The 19696-nt window shown below is 33.8% G+C and overlaps 1 long non-coding RNA gene across 1 annotated transcript; it reads right to left on the bottom strand.

Annotated features, from left to right (window-relative positions):
- Positions 1 to 2630: 2630 nt before the first annotated feature.
- Positions 2631 to 17584, bottom strand: LOC103592967. The gene is made up of 2 exons (XR_550700.1): positions 17506 to 17584; positions 2631 to 3044 (listed from the first exon to the last, which is right to left on the bottom strand). It is a non-coding gene; the product is annotated as an uncharacterized LOC103592967 (long non-coding RNA).
- Between the last annotated feature and the right edge of the window lie 2112 nt (positions 17585 to 19696).

Here is a 19696-nt window from a genome sequence, read left to right as displayed (position 1 = left end):
TTATAGAGAACTGTTTATTTTTGCTGTGGAGTCTCAACTGCTCAAAAACAATGTGAAGAAAATGGGAATCACTCATTTTCAAAAAAAGTAAACGGGAATTTTACCAGAAGACATTACTTAGTGAAAACAATTTAGTGGGGGATGGTACTTCTTATATCAAACAATGGATTTTTTGGAATTTAAAAAATTAAGATATTTTAAACACAAATAAACTAAGAAATCTAGGTTTCTATAAACAGGTATAAAACAGAGAAAACCTAAGATATATGATATCATCCTCTATGGAAAATTTAATTAATTTGCGCACTTTAATAGCATTCTAATGACAAAAAAAGGACATAGGACAAAATGATTCTACAGGATAAATAAAAATGATACAGTGATCCTAGACTGATGAGACCTTCTTTTCCTTGTAGGACAGATATGCACAATTTTGTTTGTAAGAAATACATTGCACTGCATTTGGAGGAACATTCTTATTGAAAATGTAATGCTAGATAAGGTGCGTGCAAGATTAATGGGCAGTCATATTTATAATTCTTTGCCTACTCAAAATTTACCCCCATCCTGGAGTTGAGGCTTTCCCCAGTGGGTTGATGGGTAAAAAGCAGAGGGCGACCTAGTAATATAGCAACCAGAGGGGCCACACCTACCTCCTTGACTCTCTGGCAACCAGCGTGTGGGCATGCATCTAATATCTTTCTTCTTAGGCCTGGTGCTAGTGTGCAATAACAAGGGGTCACCTGGGTCCTAGCTCTTGGCTCCTCTGGGTGACCTTGGATTCTGTGCATTGTCTAACGTAAATTCTTTAGAATCCTGTGTAGTTGGAATTACTTTTCCACATATAGTGGAATATGTGAAGAATATATTCCTTATTGCTTATGGTGACCAGCATCAGTTTCTTTTGCTTGCAACCAAGGCCTCTTATTTTGAAAAATATTTTGCATATTTTTTTAAGGGTTTACTTTAGTTTTAGTAATGTGCAGATGTTGCAGTTTTATTTACTAAGGAAAATCATGGTTTATGCCTCCAAAAATTTACATCCTCCAGCAGGAGGTGAATCAGTATAAAAAGTGCTGCATACATAGTAATAAAATAATCTGAGTGTTAATGTGCATATTAAGAAAACAGAAGATTAAACAGGATTTTGAGGCATCTCAACAAAGTATCAAAATTTTTTTCACAGATGGTAGTCCTACTCTTACCGAGAAAATTTGCAGAACAACTGTGTGTGTGTGTTTGTGTGTGTGTGAGTGTGAATGTTTCGGCTTTTTTTTTTTTTTAACTTATATATGACTTTTTCAAAGCTACCAATCCAGAAACTTTTTTGAAAGACATGAACTGCTATCTCCAGAGAACAAATATTATTTGCAAAGGAGCTTTAAGATTAAAATCTAAAGACTGACAATAAAAATAAAACCTATCCATCTTTTCTCCTGCAATTTCATATCTGAAAACAACTTCTCATTTTAAATACTAACAATTAAAGTCTTTTGAAGCTGTTAAAATACTGGAACGTTAAATTTCCAAATGTGCTGATGGCCAATCACAAAGGTTAGTCTACATAATCTATGTTCCTGCTAGCCGAAGCATAGCCTCCTATTGGATACAAAGAAACAGATGTTTAAGGCATTTTCTTCCTTTATAAATTCTGAACTTAACACAGGTTCTGTGTAAATAAAAAAGGGAAACACTGTTTCTGCAAACTTCATCTGTAATAGATGTCTTAACTACCAATTTTGAATCCAGGTTCAATAGTGAAACCAGATTACATGTTTACAACTATAAATACTTCTGGCATCAAACCTTTCAAAGAAACAACTATTTCACAGTCTTTCATGGAGCTGAGTGGAGTGAATAATGTACAAACTTTTAAAATTTGCTAACATTTAATCTATAACTAAATCTGGAAATATGCTATGTTCTTCACAAGAATAACATATCTTATTCCTTAATAGTGATAATAAAATATCTTTGTCTTCAAATATGTTATCTAAGATTAGACCAAGTGGATACAGAAGTGTAAAGATATATTTTTTAAAAAGCTACTTTTTATAATGCAAAAAATTTGCTGAATTGGAGGTAAATAAAACTAAAATGCAAAACTCTTGGCTACTGCCAATCAACTGGAACTAATACCTTCGGTAAAACTTGTTTGCGTTCTATACCCATGTAGAGATTAAGTCATTGTGAAAGAATGAATGTGTGTTTGGAATAGGAGGTGGCTGGTTTTAGAGAATATTTCTGCACTGATTAAGTGTGGGGAGGGGTGGTGCTGAGGAGAATACCAGAACATCCTGAAACAGTAGGTTCCTGGGCAGCAAAGGAAGTTTTGTGAGGTCTAAAATATACAATCTCCCAGTCTTTGGTATAGACAATAAATGACGGTGTTTTATCTAATAACAGGGCATCCTTCATATGGGTAATACCTGGGATTCTCTACTTTTATCCTTCATCTTGCCGAGATTGAGCTATTTTCAGAATCCACCCCGAATTTCCAATTGAAAATGTTGCATTATCACCCTGATTTACCTCCTTTCTCAAATTCCACTGTATGAAAAATAGTTAAAATGGAATTTAAAAAATTATCAATTCACATGGAAAAAAAAAAGAGTTCTGAGAGTCCGCCATTGATTAAAGATATTGACAGCTTTATTGGGAATCAGAAAGCAACAGAGGGAAGACAACTAATTTAGAAAGCAGAGCAACTGAACCCAGACCTTATGTGGATGTGTAGTCAAATGACTGGCCCCAGAGGAACTCTGAGAATCTCAGTGCTCAGGGATTTACTGTACTCCTGAAGGTAGGGTCAAGCACTGAGCTGAAAGAGAAAAATTGGCTGAAATTCTCTTGACAGAGCACTTGTACCAAAGGAAATTCTCTTCTCCTCTGCACACACAGGTGATCTTGAAGGTGATGGGAGGTTTAGTCTCTGGAGTTAGCCAAGGCACTTCCTGGTTTCACCCTTAGTTCCATCTACTTTCCTTTTCAGGATGTCATATCTTTGTGAAGCAGGATTTTCAGTGGTTGATGAAACGAAAGGCCTGCATGGAAATTAATGTGGAATAGGAAATGAGGGTGTTGGTGTCTTTATTAGTCCATTTTTGTTGCTTATAACACAATACCTGGAATGGGTGATTTATAAAAATGACAACATTTATTGCTTACAGTTTCTGAGGCTGGGAAGTCCGAAGTCCATCTGGTGGTGGTGACAGTGACCCAGCGGTCTCACATTGCAAGATGGTGGAAGCAGAAAGAGCAGAGAGAGAGAGAAAGACAGACTCTCCTATTCTTTTAAAGCCCTCAGAACCACGTCCCTGACCATCATTTTTAATCCTTTCACTACTGCATGGTCCTACAACCCAATCACCTCTTCAAGGCCCCATCTTATTGTCTCTGAAATTCCTAGCTGATGTCATGAACATATGAACATTGGTGATTGCTGATTTAACCAAAACTATGAAATAGCAACTTTATATGGGTAGTTTAAGAGACAATGGGGAATGGTGTGGATGCACAAAGTTAACATCTACCAGAGTCAAAAGCAAATAAATAATGTAAAAAAGTCATTCATCATTTTTTAAAATATGGAGGTAAATGCCAAGTGAAAGATTGGGGATGGTAGCCGTGAGAATCAGAGCGAGGAAGGTGGGTGTAATAATAATTAACAGCGAACATTTCTTTTGCACTTACCATGTTCCAGATATCATGCAGGTTATTTTACACATATCTCTTCATTTGATTTTTACAATGACCCTAAGAGGTAGGGTTATCTCCATTTTGGAGATGAGAAGGTGAAGCATGAATACATCAGATGTCCTGACCTTGGTCGTACAGTTAGTACTAGAGGTGATGGGTGAGGTAGGAGGTGATGGTTGTTTAGTGTCAACTTTTTGGTAAAATTTTACTTCTTTAGTAAGTTCCTTTATTAATGTAATGAGTATAAAAACAATTTAAAAGCTTCCAGCTACCAAAGATTTATTAACTTGTATTTTTTGAAGAAATTAAGTATTCCTGAATTAATATCCCTGAATTGTTACACTGCAGTCTTATGTTCTTGAAATTTAACAGTGAGAACATTTGATCTGAAGAGACTGCATAATGCTTCAAATTGATGCTTGTGATATTAGGCAGCATTTTTGGAAGTGGACATTGTATTGGCCAGAATTCCTCTTAGTAAACATTATCCAGAAATGTTATGCATTTTAAAAGAGAATTATAGGTGGGGGTTTTGGCAAATCGTGCATTTACACCTGACTTAGGTAACTGTTTCTATTTAATTGAGCACCACACATCCAAGTAGACTGAGTTAATTTTCAATTAAAGTCAGATCAGATAAAACTAGGAATGATGCAAAATAAATTAACTTCATTTTAACTTTTACCCCAGAGAAACTAATGTTATTTCCATTAAGATCATTTTTCATCATTTTCTTCAAAAGTAATCAAGAACACGTAAGTGTATACTCATTACTTTCATTCGTATCATAGAACCTAGGATCTAAATGAGGTCTTAAGGAATGTTTAGTCTAATTTAGATCAGGTCTACAGAAATCTCTACAAACTTCCAGAAAATGAATCAACAATGCCTGTTAAATATATCTACTAACAAGGAAATCAAACCTCTGAAGTGATCCACAGGCTATCCAATTATGTGTTATAGACTCTCATATTGGAATTACCCTTAAGAATTAGTCTTGATTAATAAAGCTTGAAATAAAAAAATAATATTGAACTAATATATAAAGAAATTATATGAAAAACAACATGGGCTTTTCTCAAGCTCTTTCCTTTCATATTAGGCTTTATCCATATCCAAGTGGCTACTGGGTACCATTATTCACAGAAAATCTTCTCTCTTGGGGAAAGGGGCACAGACCTCTCTATTTTTGTTGTTGTTCATGAATAAAATGAATAATTTAATTCTGCCCTTGTGGGAATTTAAGTCTCGATAATTTGTTTTATCTATGGTGACAAATTTTATCTCCATTCATTTAAAAATTCTGATCATTAGGTCATCCCCTGTAACTAACAGTATCTTTTAAATCAGCCACAACTTTTGCTCACACTTCCTGTGTGAAGTACTGCATAATTCATGGGGATTTTAAAAATTATTTTGTTTTTTATTTTTTTATTGAAACGATTGATTATACGTGTTTGTGGGGTACAGAGTTGAATATCAATACCTGTGTACAATGTGTGATCATCAAGTCAGAATACTTAACATACTTGTCATTACTAAATGTAATCATTCTTTGTGTCCATTAACCAATTTCTCACCAACTCCTCCCCCCCTTATCTTTTAAAATGATGGAGCCATGAATTTTATTCTTAAATATGTTATTCACTTTCCTTCACTTTATGCAATGTGATTATTTACTTTATGTTTTACTAATCCAAGAGAAGGCAAAAAAAAAAAAAAGGAGAAAAGATGATTTTTTTTTTTTTTTTTTGTCCTTTTTGAGACCGGCTGCACTGCTCTCAGCCAGTGAGCACTGTGAGCGCACCGGTCATCCCCATATAGGATCCGAACCCGTGGTGGGAGCGCTGCTGCGCTCTCAGCGCTGCACTCTCCCGAGTGCGCCACGTGCTCGGCCCTGAAAAGATGAATTTTTGAGTTGTATATGGTATAAAAACATATTTTAGACTTTTCATAAAAGGCGTTTATACATAGGAATGAGTGGTCCTTTACTGATTTTTACACGGGCATGGATTTTTTTATAATCATTAATTTTAATGGTTGGAATGAAAATTTAGGAGTAGAAGGAAGGACAATATTTGGATATAAAGATAGTTTTCTATATTCCTATTTATTTTTCAAGCAGTAGAATTACTCTTGTCAAATGTAGCCTGATGACATTTCACTACTACAACAATATATCTTTTAATGTTTTTTGTGTGTGGTTTTATTTACTAAGAATGTGTTTATGTTCCACCCAGAAATAACTTATCTGAGGACAGGGATCAAAAACAAATGATGATAGAAAAATTCAATTGTGAAAAATAAATTCAGTAAAGTGGATTTTCCACTGGCTCACCTTTAAGTTACCTCATTTGAACTATTTCTAACTTTATAAAAAAATGAAGTAAGTAAAAATATCTAGCTAGCCTTATGTGGAGATTTACCTTTTATACATATGTATGTACAATTTCAGAAGAAGGAGTCATTCTAGGATTATTGAAGCAAAGCTATCCTAATGAGAGGTCATTATGTACTTTATTGAAGGTGTTCTTTCACAGCTTAGAGGGTATTAAGTGCAGTCTTCATGCATATATACTGAGAAAGCTTTCTAAATGTGCAACTTACAAACATAGTAGGTCAAGTGAATATTTCAGGACACTGGATTTTAATAGTGTAAACAATATTTAAAACCTCAAAATCTCTTTAATATTAGGGTGGGAAATATATCTATCACAATCTCATATTAAACGTTTGAATGCATTATATTTATACATGTGAGATAGTGAAAGGTGAACACACTCATTCAAGGTAACATCAAATAAATTGCTATTTTAACCCCCAGAGTGAAGGTGAATGACTGGTTAATGCTCCAAGTCAGTGTCTAAAACCATCCATATATTATCCTTCAAGCTTAATTCAGGACTCAAAGAGTCTTAAATTTATCATGAATGAGAGGATGAGAGAAAGGGAGGAAGAAAAGAAAGAAAGAAGAAAGGAAAGAAATCTTATAGGTTCAAGATTTATCAGAAAATGTAGTTTTTACTATAATATAATGGAGCATAGTCAAAAGTATAAGTTAATATATCATTATATTTTTCTCTAAGAAGAAATAACCCTAAATGATCTTATTTTGTTTCATTTTTATATATAACATTTAACAATGAGATTAAGCCCCTACATTGTGACTGTAGTTCTTAGATATGTCCTCTGTTTTCCATGGCTTTAAAAATAAATGCCATGCAGTTATCTACTGTGCATTTCACTAACCCAGTAGAGTTCAATCATTATGCAACCAAATACACAAAAAAATTACCAAAAAAATCATTATTAGCAAACTAAAATAGCATTAGATTTCATTCTCTATCACCTTCTTCCTCTCTGTATAAGTCTCTTTCATTTACTGTTTTCCTAACAAAGAAAGGGAATGGCAAGTAATGTTTGGTACATGCCTGTAAAAAATGTTGTGTGTTCTCAGTAATCTCTCATTTCGTCTTCATAACAACCATGTGCAGTAGGCATTTTATAGATGGAAAAATAATGGTTCATGTATGGAGATTAGCAATGAGATTGGATACAGGATCAATATACAAATGTGAATAGTTTTTCTATGTACTATCAACAATTAGAAGACACACACATGCATATTTAAGTATATAATTTACAACTAAAATCATAATGGGTCTAGAAATAAATCTAACAAAAGTTTTGCAAGCCCTGTGCAAGGATGTTCTACAGACTTCGCTGAAATACATTAAACAGAAATTTAATAAATAGAAATATACTCCATACTCATGATGGAAATAGTTATTTTCTGAGTATGTTCATTCTCCCTATATTGGTTTATAGCTTTGTGGCTTCTCCAATAAAAATCTGACAGTTTTCCATAAAACCTGACAAGCTGATTCTAAAGTTTATGCGGATGTTCAGTGGTCCTAAAAGACAAGGCTTGTCTGAACAAGAAGATGGACAAAGATGGGAAACTTGTCATATTTAGAGATCAAGATTTTGAAAACCATGGTAATTAATAGAGTGTGCTGCTAGAGTATGGTTGTGTAAGTTGACCAACAGAATAACATAGAAAGTCCAGCAACAGTGCCAATAAAATTATGGATAAAAACATAAACTGTCATTTCTCTGAAAAGGAAGCATGTATGTTCCGTAGGTAAATATTTGAAGAAAAGCTTAAACTCACTAATCATCAGAAACATGCAGAATGACCTACTATGTTGCACTCAATCAACCAGCAAAAAGTAAGAAGAAGGAAAATACAGTGTTTGAGAGGCTGTGGATCAATGTAATTTGTTATTCATTATTGCCAGCAGTTTAAATTGACATAACCATGTTGAAAACTAGTTTCACATTAGCTTATCAATTTCAACATTTATACACTTGGCAGTTTGAGAATCAGTGTTATATATCTAGGTGAAAATTTACACCTTTCACCAGAAGACATAAAGAAGACAATTCACAGCAGCAATGATTGTAATTTAAAAAATCCAGAGATGACCTAATTAATTTTAAACAAATTGTGGTATATTCACATAATAAGTCATAATGAAAATGAATGAACTACACTCCCAAGGGCAACGAGGCAACATAGATTATTCTTAGTAAACATCCTGTTGAGTGAAAAAAATAAAAAGCCAGAGTACATGCAGTATGACTTGTAATTTCAAAAACGAGCAAAAAAAAAAAATATATATATATATATATTCCTTATATTTATTATACCCATTTTTTTTCAAAATTAAGAAATAGACTAAAAATAAAAATGAAATTAAATAGAGCCACCATGCTTGAACTCATAGTGACAGGGAATTGTGAACCAAAGATTATGACTAATCCCATACCAGGTGTCTGATCAAAAAGAAATTCAAGATCAGAGTAGTTAATTTATGTGTCCAATATCATACAAACACAAAGGTGCAGAGACTAAAGACATTCAGTGAAGTTTAAATCTAATATTCCTTTACCATATCAGTGTGCCACAAAAGTACTGGGGGCTAGAAAAGAGTAGTTGTTTAGGATCACTTTGCACACAAGTTCTAAAATTACAGAATAGGTTCATTCCTGGCAATGGTTTAGCAACATAATTCTCTAGACCCATAACTCTAATTTATATAATAATATTATGTTTCCCCTAATGTTTTTACAGCTTCTATTTGAAAATAATAAAATAAGAAAATAGATATACCAAAAAAGGAGTGACATTTAAAATATTTAGAATAAACTCAAAGCAAATTTTGTAATGCATTCTCCCGTGCACTTTGACTCAAACAACTTTTAATGCATTTCAGAACATTTTACCTTATCAGACGTGAAAGGAGCATTTGGGATCATCTATTCAAATCTTATTTTACAGATAAAGTTCCCAAGGTTACAGTGTTTATAACCAAGCCTGGAGTCAAGGTCACTTCTCCTGGTATCTAAATCCCAGGGCAGTTTCTAGCTCTGATCCAGTGACCTGAGGGATTTCCGTCATTCTGGACAGAATAATGCTTTTAGAAGCAATTTGAGAACAAGAATGTGAATGCCAAATATTCTAGCGTATTCCTCACAGGGGAGATAGCTCTACCACAAATTTATTATGCTTCTACAAAGTGCAATCTCAGTGGAATTTAGCAGCTGCTCCCCGCTGAGACAATCCCCCTGCTGCTTCATGTAAACTTTCTTAAAAGTTAGAGAGGGATGGAAAGTAAATTAGTGACCACTTTAAGTACGAAGGGATAAAATTGGTGTGGTAACATGGGAAATATGTTTAGTTCTCACCTTCTTTAAACAGGGAAGGATTTAAAATGCTTTGTTGATATATTTGAAAAGAGATGTCAGTTTTCAAGAAACCCAAATTAAATTTAACTTCAACTTCTTGTCAAAAATTTCTTATTCTTATTAATAAATAGTATATGCCCTTTGAATGCAATCAAATCAAAGAAACAACTGTCTTTCAAATTTACATTTTAGATTCAGCCATAAACAAAACAAAACAAGCAAAGTCATTCCTTTCCCTGGAAATCCCTCCTCCTGTCCAGATAGTGACTTATCAGACTCCTGTCAAACATTTAAATTTCAGTTTATATTTTATCTCCTCTGATCTCTCAATTTATTATGCTTCTTTTCTGGAGCTAGTCTGAGCCCACCTCATTCTGACCTTGTTATAGTACTCACTACACTAGAACTTGCTTGAGGATTACTTACATACATGTCCACCACTGCCTGGAGACCCCCACAAAGGCAGATGCTATGTCTTATTTATTGTGCTAATCATTTCCCGTTTTGTTCTGAGCTCCATTCTTCCCTCTCAGTGTTCTGCCTTGTTTGGTAGGAGTCTGGGAACCTGCAGTCTTCATTTCCCAGACACCTTTAACCTCTAGTTCTTGTGATGCTCAGCTAATGGGAGGTGAAAAGAGGGGAGAAGCTACTCCTTTCTTGGACTTTCTGACAGGAGCAGCAGGGTGGTGCCAGGAGTAGTGGAAGCGGCAGCAACACCAGAAGTGCAGGAGGGCAGGGTTCTGGGCATCTGTCCCGGCAGCTCAGCTCCAACTGCATATCCCTGGGGCACAGTGCTGTGGGCTCTGGGTAACATTACTGACTCCTTTGCTTCTCCAATCCAAGGGTGGTGGTGTTTTCCTGCAGTTATCAATCTTTAAATAATCTTACCTTCTGTTCCCATGGCCCTTTTAATACTCACCTAAGAAAATTCTGTATTAAACTCCTTGTGTTTGAAATTCATGAATGGTTCTGTTTATTCATATTTGAATCTAGTACAATAATGCAATGTTGAATGCAAAATAAGGAGTGAAGAAAAAATCTGGATGAGAAAGAGTCATTACTAACTTAATATGATTCCAGGTCAGCAATTACAAGACTTTGTAGGAACACAAAATATTTAATAGCAAAACAGTCATTAATATATTGGATATTTATATAATCAGTCCCCTCTCAATTGTCACTCTTGCTTAACACTATCATAGACACCCTTGCTCCTATGTTAGGTTATTTCTAGGTTTGTTCGTTTTTGAGTATAAGATGTTGTCAACTTTACATATCCACAGCAAGTTAAATGCAAATTTATTTTAAACCTCAAAAGATAATGATTTGAATATCAAAAGATTAAGAAAGGCCCTTGGGAAAATTGATAAAGACCACACATATTTTTACAAAATTTACCTTTTGTATTTATGTTGTTAAAATGAGACAGATGCAAACAGTGTCTTATCGTGCTGTCATACAATTTTGTCAGAAAAATCATACAAAGATAAAAAGAAGACTCAGCAGGAGACAGATTGTTTAATGGCCGTTCTTCCCATCGCAATATGTACTGCTCTTTGCGATACGACAATATACTGAAGTGGAATCTATTCCTCCACTCCCTTAAGTCTGAGCTATACTTGTGACTTGCTTTGACTGATTGAATGTAGTGATAGTGACATGGTGTGACCTCCAGAGATTAGGCCTCAAGAGAACTTTCAGCTTACACTCTCATCCACTTTAACTGACTATTGCCTGAAGATCTCCACGTGAAGACAGCCAGTTATATGGGGGAAGAGATGAAGCACTCTATCTGGAACCCAAGCTCCAAATATGCGAGCGAGGCCGTTCTGGATTTTCTAGCTCAGCTAACCGTCAGATCTAGAAGAAATAATAAATCATTGTTGTCTTGAGCCACTAAGTTTTAGGATGGGTTTTATACAGCAGAGTTGAACTGACACTTAATACTCGTTTCAGTTTTAGATTATTTTAATAACAAGCAAAGAGTTGCAATATTTTCATAATGGTTACTTTCATTGTTTTATACATGATGCCCTTTCCCCAATAAGACAAGAAACAACTAGATATTTTACCAATCCAAAATTATTTTATAGCCAATTTTATATTTTCTTTGGACAATATTCCATGAATGAATAAATATTTGCCATTTTCATACGCCTTACTTTCTGAAAGACAGGAGGAACGGACCAGTTTTTATGAATTTTTTATGAACCGTAATATGGGTTCATATCTACAAGAAAAATATAACATATAATAAGCAGGCCAATGATTTTGACAATATATGATGCCATGAGATGTTTTCAAGAGAATCCATGAGTTTCTTAAAATTTTGCTTCATATGTTTAATAAAATTAGCAGAGTCATTGGCTAAAGGTATAATTTATTCACGAATGTGCAGCTTTATAATTTATATATACATCCTTTTGAGGGAGATCCAGTGGCACTGGAATTTCCTTGAAAATGAATCAAGTGAAGAGAAGGTACCTATAAAACTACATACCCCAAATCTAATGTCATTGAAATATTGCTAAATATATAATTATATGTACTATAACATCTATATCTATATATGTATATAGGGTACAGCATATATATCACAAAGAATCAAGTGAAGAGAAGGTACCTATAAAACTACATACCCCAAATCTAATGTCATTGAAATACTGCTAAATATATAACTATATGTACTATAACATCTATATCTATATATGTACATAGGGTACAGCATATATATCACAAGTTGTTTCACAACTTGTAAGAAACGAGGTTAAGAAAAAGCACAACTACATAAAATAGAATAAGTAATAATCCTAATCTCACAATGGTTCTGTAGTCAATGGTATTTAAGTGAATTCCTTGGGCAGGAAAATTTCATCTTTCTTAATTTAACCTGGGCTTCAATGGAGTAAAAGAATTTTGCAAGGACTTTGTATCTGAAAAAGGCTCACATTGTTTTGTGTATAGTTTTTTCAGTAAAGATAGCATGAAAATAATAGCCTTCAGTAATATAATTTGTTTTTTTAGTGCAAAAAATTGCTCTGGAGTAACATCATCCTAAAATATAACAGATATACTATAGGAACTTGGAGCGGCCAAATCTAATATTCTACCATACTTCTCTCTAGCAGATATCTTACCTATGATATGTGTTTTAAAATGTAAGACTAAGTTTATTAAACCTTTGGTTTGCACTGCACATTTAGTGGCATCAAATAATAATTATGACTATTAGTGCTTTTTGAAAGTTTTTTTTTTTAACAGTTTCTCGAGTTTATTTTTATATTAATAATGATGGGACCCATTTATCAAACCCTCACTGTGTTACAGGTACTTAACATTAATTATTAGCCACTTAACCTTAATTATTCTCTTATAATATTCACAACCAATCTAAATACCAAGACTGAGAGAGATGTGATGACTTGCACTAGTGGGTGAAAGGAGCTGAAATTCAAAGCTCCTGCTCTTGGTTTCATTCCCTTTACCATTTCATTCAACCGGGCCATAGTGCTCGCTCAATCTCACCTACGGTCAATTCTGTTCTACTTCTTAGGCCTTGTATTATTAGATTTTGGGGTTTTGTTTTTCTTTTCTTTCTCACATCCAAGTCACTTTATTTTAAACTTTGAACCAGAGTTTGCACACAATTTTTTTCTTATTTATTCATATATTTTAAGGTGACAAATACAAATTGTACACATTTATCATGTACGTGTTTTGAAATATGTATACATTGTGGAATGGCTAAATGTAGCTAATTAACATATGCATTACCTTACATACTTTTCATTTTTTTATTATGAGAACACTTAACATCTACTATTGCCAGCAGTTTTCAAGACTACAATACATCATTATAAACAATAGTCAACATATCATACAATAGAGCTTTTGAACTTACTATTTCTCCTAGCTAAGTGACATTTTGGCCAACATCTCTCTCCACCCCAGGCCTTGGAAACCAAGATTCTACTCTCTACCTTTATAAAATCAACTTTTTTAGATTCCACAGATGAGTGAGATCATAAAGTATTTTTGTTTCTGTTCCTGACTTATTTCACTTAACATAATGTCCTCCAAGTTCACCCATGGTGTTGCAGATGACAGGATTTTCTTCATTTTTTAAGGCTGAATACTATTCCATTGTGTCTGTATACCACATTTTCTGTATTCATTCATTTGTGGATAGGCACTTAGGTTGATTTCATATCTTGACTATGTGACTTGTGCTGAAATGAACATGGGAGTATGCACACTAATCTATATTAGAAGATTGTTGTGTACTGAAACAATGACATATTATAAAAACTTCACCTAGCCTTTGTAAGCATCCAGTGCAGCATTCTCTGCTTTGATGGAAATGTTCTATATTTGCTTTGTTACATATGGGAGCCACTAGCCACATATACTGTTGAGCACTTAAAATATGGCTAGTGTGCCTGAGCAATTGACTCTAATTTTAATACAGGTAGTGGCTATAATATTGAATAGTAGGTCAAAATGAAATAACTTCATGCATATATCCACCCTGTAGAGCTGACTCCCCAGTACTGCCCAGACAGCACACAGAAAGTGAGCCAGTCTCTTTAAGAAAGCAAGTGAACCCTGACACTATACTCTTCCTTTTCCAGCTACTGTAAAGATGGCACCATTACTGTGTTTGCAAGAGTAAAGACCAGTTTTCCTTTAGGAGATTAACCCCAGCTATACTCACACTTATATAACAGTAGTTTTCTACCTGAGTTGGAGAATTGCTCCCTTAAGGCACATCAGCTGTCAGGCATGAAACTTGCTGTGTGTTGTAGATCTGAAGATCTAGGTGGTGGGTGGATTTGATTTCTCTGGACCTGCCTGAGGCCAAAATTGTTTCCGCTTCATTATTCTGAAAAATGGAAACTTTCCACGAGGCAATCTAAAGTTCTAAAACACAAATGCTGGTAGATATAAAAAATTTCAAAGTCCTTATCTACAGAATTCTTTGTTTTGTACAGTAACTGTTGCCTCATGCTTAAATCAGTTCACTATAAAGACATCACAAATCTAAGCATGATATTTTCTAACACTATGCAGTCCTACTGGGATAAGCTTTTTCCATCACGGAAGTGAAACTCTGAATGCTGTAGTCACAGGATTTCACTGAGACAAAACTGTACAGGAGACAAATCCATCTTTGACACCCCTAATTATCCCTTTCTTCACAGTCCCCCTTCCTTTAACACACTGTACCCTATATGTTACTTTTTTTTTCTCTCTTCTGTCCAACCCTCTTGAACTAGGTAATCTTTGCCCTCTCCTAGATCATGGTCAGTTCCTGGAAAAATGGCTAAAATCCCTGAGCTTCAGATGAGGGAGATCTAAGAAAATCTCACCTTGTAGGTGTTCTTGAATCTTAAGCACAACATTATCTCTGTTTAAGGAGTTAAGTGTTTTGTATTATTCTAAATATATTTAAAACAATTTGATAAAACAATAACTTATCTTCTTGCTCCTGAAATCTCACTCCAATTTTATGTACCTATTGTTCATACGTGTAAAGTTAACTTTGATTTAGGGTCAGACTTATGTTTCTATATCAAAGAAGACATCTAAATCGAAAATGATCATATAAGAAAACCTATTTATCAGTGAATACTGGTGTTATGATGCCTTATGGTATTAAATTAGAGATGAAAGCATCCACATGGTACTTACCTTAAAGAAACATTCAAGTAAATTGTTTTAGAAAATAGATTTTTTTCAAACACTGTGTTCTTACTGTTGGGATGGCAATTTGCAGGAAAGCAAGGAGAGAAGCCTAGAATGATTCATGTGGTAGCAGATTAGAGTTGGAGACATCAATCAAATTTAGCTTCATGTAGATACAAATGAATACAGATAGAAATATTTATAGATACCTGTATATACACAGGTTAGTATATACACATATACTTTCCAGCTCTTTAGCTGAGAAGTCCTAGAAGTAAGGATTTCTAGTAGCAACAAACACACTTAGTGCCTAGATCTGGGTTTCTAACACCCTTCTCCAGTAAAAGAAACCAGGCCTCCTTTAAAAAATAGCTGATTCTAGGACTGGGGCAGGAAACGTAAAACAAAAACTTAGAGAATCTTGTAGTGCCAGAAAATAAAGTGCTAAAGTGCATGCATGCTAGTGCACACCCACCCTCACCCACACACAAAATGGTGAGAGTGTGTAGAAGTAATAAAGGATCCAACTGAAAAAGCTATGGATGGAAGCTCATTTATTCACAGATGAAAGAATTTGAGAAGCAACATAAAATAGTATTGGATTATAAGCCAACATATAAAATAAGTATCTATGAGGTCATATTATTTATTAAATATGTAAATGAAAGAGAAGAGACAAATAAATCTACCATGCAGAAGAATTTCAATATATATGGATATATGTGGACACTTCATCCTCAAGGAGGTGGAGCATAATTCTCCACTCGTTAAGTATGGGCTGTGCATAATGATGTCCTTCCAAAGAAGAAGGAGGAAGACACAAAAAAAGAGTAATTTTACAGTGAAAAAAACCTAAAAAATACTACCTTAGTCAAGTGATCGATGTCATCAATGACAAGTGATGTTAATAGTATGTACCCTTAATAGGATGTGATGGAATGGCACTCACATTTATCTTTTTCCCCTGAACTCAAAATCCCAGTCTAATCATAAGAAAAGCAACATACAAATCCCAATAGTGGTACATTGTACAAAATAGCTGTCCAGTTTGCCTAAAACCATCAAAATGATCAAAAATAAGGAAAGTCTGAGAAACTCTTATAACAAAGAGGATTCTAAGGAGACATGAATATTAAATATAATGTGGTATCCTGGATGGGATCTTGGAAGAGGAAAGGTATATGATGTAAAAATGAAGGACAGCTGAATATAATATGTACTTTAGTTAATAAAAATATACCAATTTATTAATTATAACAAATGCAACAAACTAATGTAAGATGTTATTAATAGGGGAAACTCAGTGTGAAGGTAAATGGGAACTTTTCGTACTATCTTTGTAATTTTTATATAAATCTAGAACTATTTTAAAATTAAAAGTTAATTTAAAAAATTAAAAAATTTGAACTGTCACTAAACACATCACAAACACTCACTGTGTAATATATAACATTTTAATCAGAATAATATCTAAAATTCTAAATGTTTTCTATTAAAAATTATATTTACTTTTAAATTTTGTTGAATTATATAAATTATGTATATACACACACATATACATATATGTATAATTTGTTTAGGTAACTAAGAATTTCAAAGTTTCTTTAACAACATCAAGGGAAAAAAGTAAGTAAAGTTGCAATACAATATAAGAAACATGCATATCTTTCATTATTACTATATTTCTGAAGGGAACATCCAGTGTTACTTATGATTTTTATCTTAATTTGCCAATGATATCTTTTTGTAAGAGTTGTGTCAGGTGAAATGTTAATGGAAAAAATGCACTGGTAGAATTTTGGGTGTTTGTAAAGTTGCAAAACTCAGTATATGTGTTATTATCAAAGTCATCACTTAAACTATTTGTAATATACTGATTAAAAGAGAAAACAAAACAGTAGCATATAGGGCAATATAAAAATTGCTAACGAGAAATATAATTTATCTTACAGAATGTCAGGTTGCTTACCTGAAGATGCAACACAAAATAAATAAATATCATTAACAAAATATTAATCCTATAAGGGTTAAACCCAACAATGACAACAATAACTATTTTTGTATGTTTACTGATTATGGCATAGAAAACACTATTTATATTTATTATAAATATATTTGGAAGGAGGGTTTGGAAAAAATTTTATTGCCACTATTATATTTTAGTTTTCATAATAATATCAATTTTGAGGCATGATAACAGCCAAATAGTAGAATAGGAAGCCCCAGACCCTCCTGGTCCCATGTAGACATTAACTGAACAACAATTCATGCCCAATTGACTTTGTGCAAAATTTTGAAACCAGTTAAGAGGTTCCTACACCCCAGAAAAGCATAAGGACAACTGTATGGAAGCCTAGTAGGAAAACTCACAGCATTCACTTGCCAGAGCCCTTCCCTTGGTACAGGTGCAGTGAAATCAGGAGAAAACTTCCAACTCTCAGCTTCTCCCTGGGAAGGGAAAGAGAAGAGTGAAATGTATATCCAACATCCTGACTTTCATGGGGCTGTCCGAAGGACTGTTTTCTATCTTGCCTGAGTCTAAGCACTGACAACAATAGGGAGCCTGTTTAGGGCTGCAGAACAAAGGTTATTAACATGGCTTGGTCTAGTACACGGTCTGCTGAACCACAGAAAGACATCAGAGTTGCTTCTGAGTAGGAACTGGCAAACATCTTCAATTAGATAGCAGACACAATCCCAGAAAAGGCTTCATATGACTCCAGAACATCTAGCCCAGCTGATTATTGAAAGTCTTCCCTGTATAAAACTGGATTGACAAAGATTGAAATATGTGGCTAATTTTCAAATGCCTAAGTCCCAACAGAAGATAGGGAGGCATAAAAAGAAATAACCGAAATATGGCACAATCACAGGAACATATTAATTCTCCAGAAACTAACGACAAAGAAGTAGAGATATATGAATTATCAGACAAAGAATTCAAAATAAACTTAATAAGGATGCTCAGTAAATTAAAATAGAGTATAGACAATAAAATCAGGAAAATGATGCATGAACCAAGTAAGAATATCAACAAAGAGAGAAACTATGAAGAAGAACCAAACAGAAATTCTGGAGCTGAAGAATGTGATAATTGAATTGAAAAATTCACTATAGGGACTCAACAGCAGCCTTGAGGAGGCAGGAAAAAGAATCAGTAAACTTGAAGACAGGACATTTGTAATTTTTGAGGTAGAGGACCAAAAAGAAAAAAGAGTAAAGAAAAGTAGAGACAGCCCAAGAGACTTATGAGATGCCATTATGTGGAACAACAAAAGCATTACTGAAGTCCAAGAAAGAGAAAAAAAGAGAGAAAGAAGCAGAGAAATAATGGCTAAAAGAAATAATGGCTGAAAACTTCCCAAATTTGAAGTGAGAAATTGACATACAAATTCAAGAAGCTCAAAGAACTCCAACTATAATAACCCTAAAGAGACATCACCAAAACACATCATAGCCAAATAATCAAAATTCACAAGACAGAATCTTGAAAGCAACAAGAGAAAAGAGACTCATCATATACAAGGGAGCTTCTATTAGATTGTCAGCAGATTTCTCAGCAGAATCTCTGCAAGCTAGAAAGGAGCAGAATGGTTAGTCAAAATGCTGAAAGAAAAACAAATGGTAACTAAGAATACTATATCCAGTGAAACTGTCCTTCAAAAATGAAGGAGAAATTAAGATTTTCCCAAATAAACAACAAATGAGGGAGTCCATCACAACTAGACTTACCCTACAAGAAATGCTGAAGGGAGTCCTTCAAATCAAAATGAAAGAATGATAAATAGCAACAGGAAAGAATACAAAAATATAAAACTCCCTGATAAGGTTAAATGCATATATACAAATATAGGATATTGTAGTATTGTAATATAGGTGTATAAGTAATTTAAAAATCTGGTATAGAATTAAAAAAAACAAAAGCATAAAAAGTAATTATAACTCTACGTTAATAGATGCACAATATAAAAAGGTAATTTGTGCCATCATTAAAGTGGGGGTAACAGAGATTTAAAGGAGTAGAGTTTTCACATGTGATTGAAGGTAAGTTGTAAGTCAGTTTAAAATAGATGGTTATAACTTTAAGATGTTTTACATAATTGCGATGGTAATCACAAAGAAAATATCTATAGAATATACACAAAGGGAAATAAGAGGCATACCAAAACATGTCTCTACAAAAAAAAAAAAATCAATGAAACACAGGAGGCAGCAAGAGAAGAAAGAAGGAGTAAAATAAGGTATAAGACACACAGAAAAAATTAACATGATAGAAATAGTAAGTCCTTCCCTAACAGTAATGACTTTAAATGTAAATAATCACTCAAATTCCAAGGCATAGGTTTGCGGAATGGATTAAAAAAAATAAACAACAACAAAAAAACCAAGATCCAACCATATGCTGTCTACAAGAGATTCACTTTAGATCTAAGCACACACATAGTCTAAAAGTGAAAAGATAAAAAAGATATTCCATGCATGGAAACCTAAAGAGAGCAGGGGTGGCCATACCTATATCAGCAAAAATAAACTTTAAGACAAAAATGCCACAAGAGACAAA

The sequence above is a fragment of the Galeopterus variegatus genome, unplaced genomic scaffold, assembly GCF_000696425.1.
Source record: "Galeopterus variegatus unplaced genomic scaffold, G_variegatus-3.0.2 Scaffold1248, whole genome shotgun sequence".
Lineage (NCBI taxonomy): Eukaryota > Metazoa > Chordata > Mammalia > Dermoptera > Cynocephalidae > Galeopterus > Galeopterus variegatus.
Note: the sequence above shows the minus strand (reverse complement) of the source record. Positions and strands in the feature narration are given on the sequence as shown.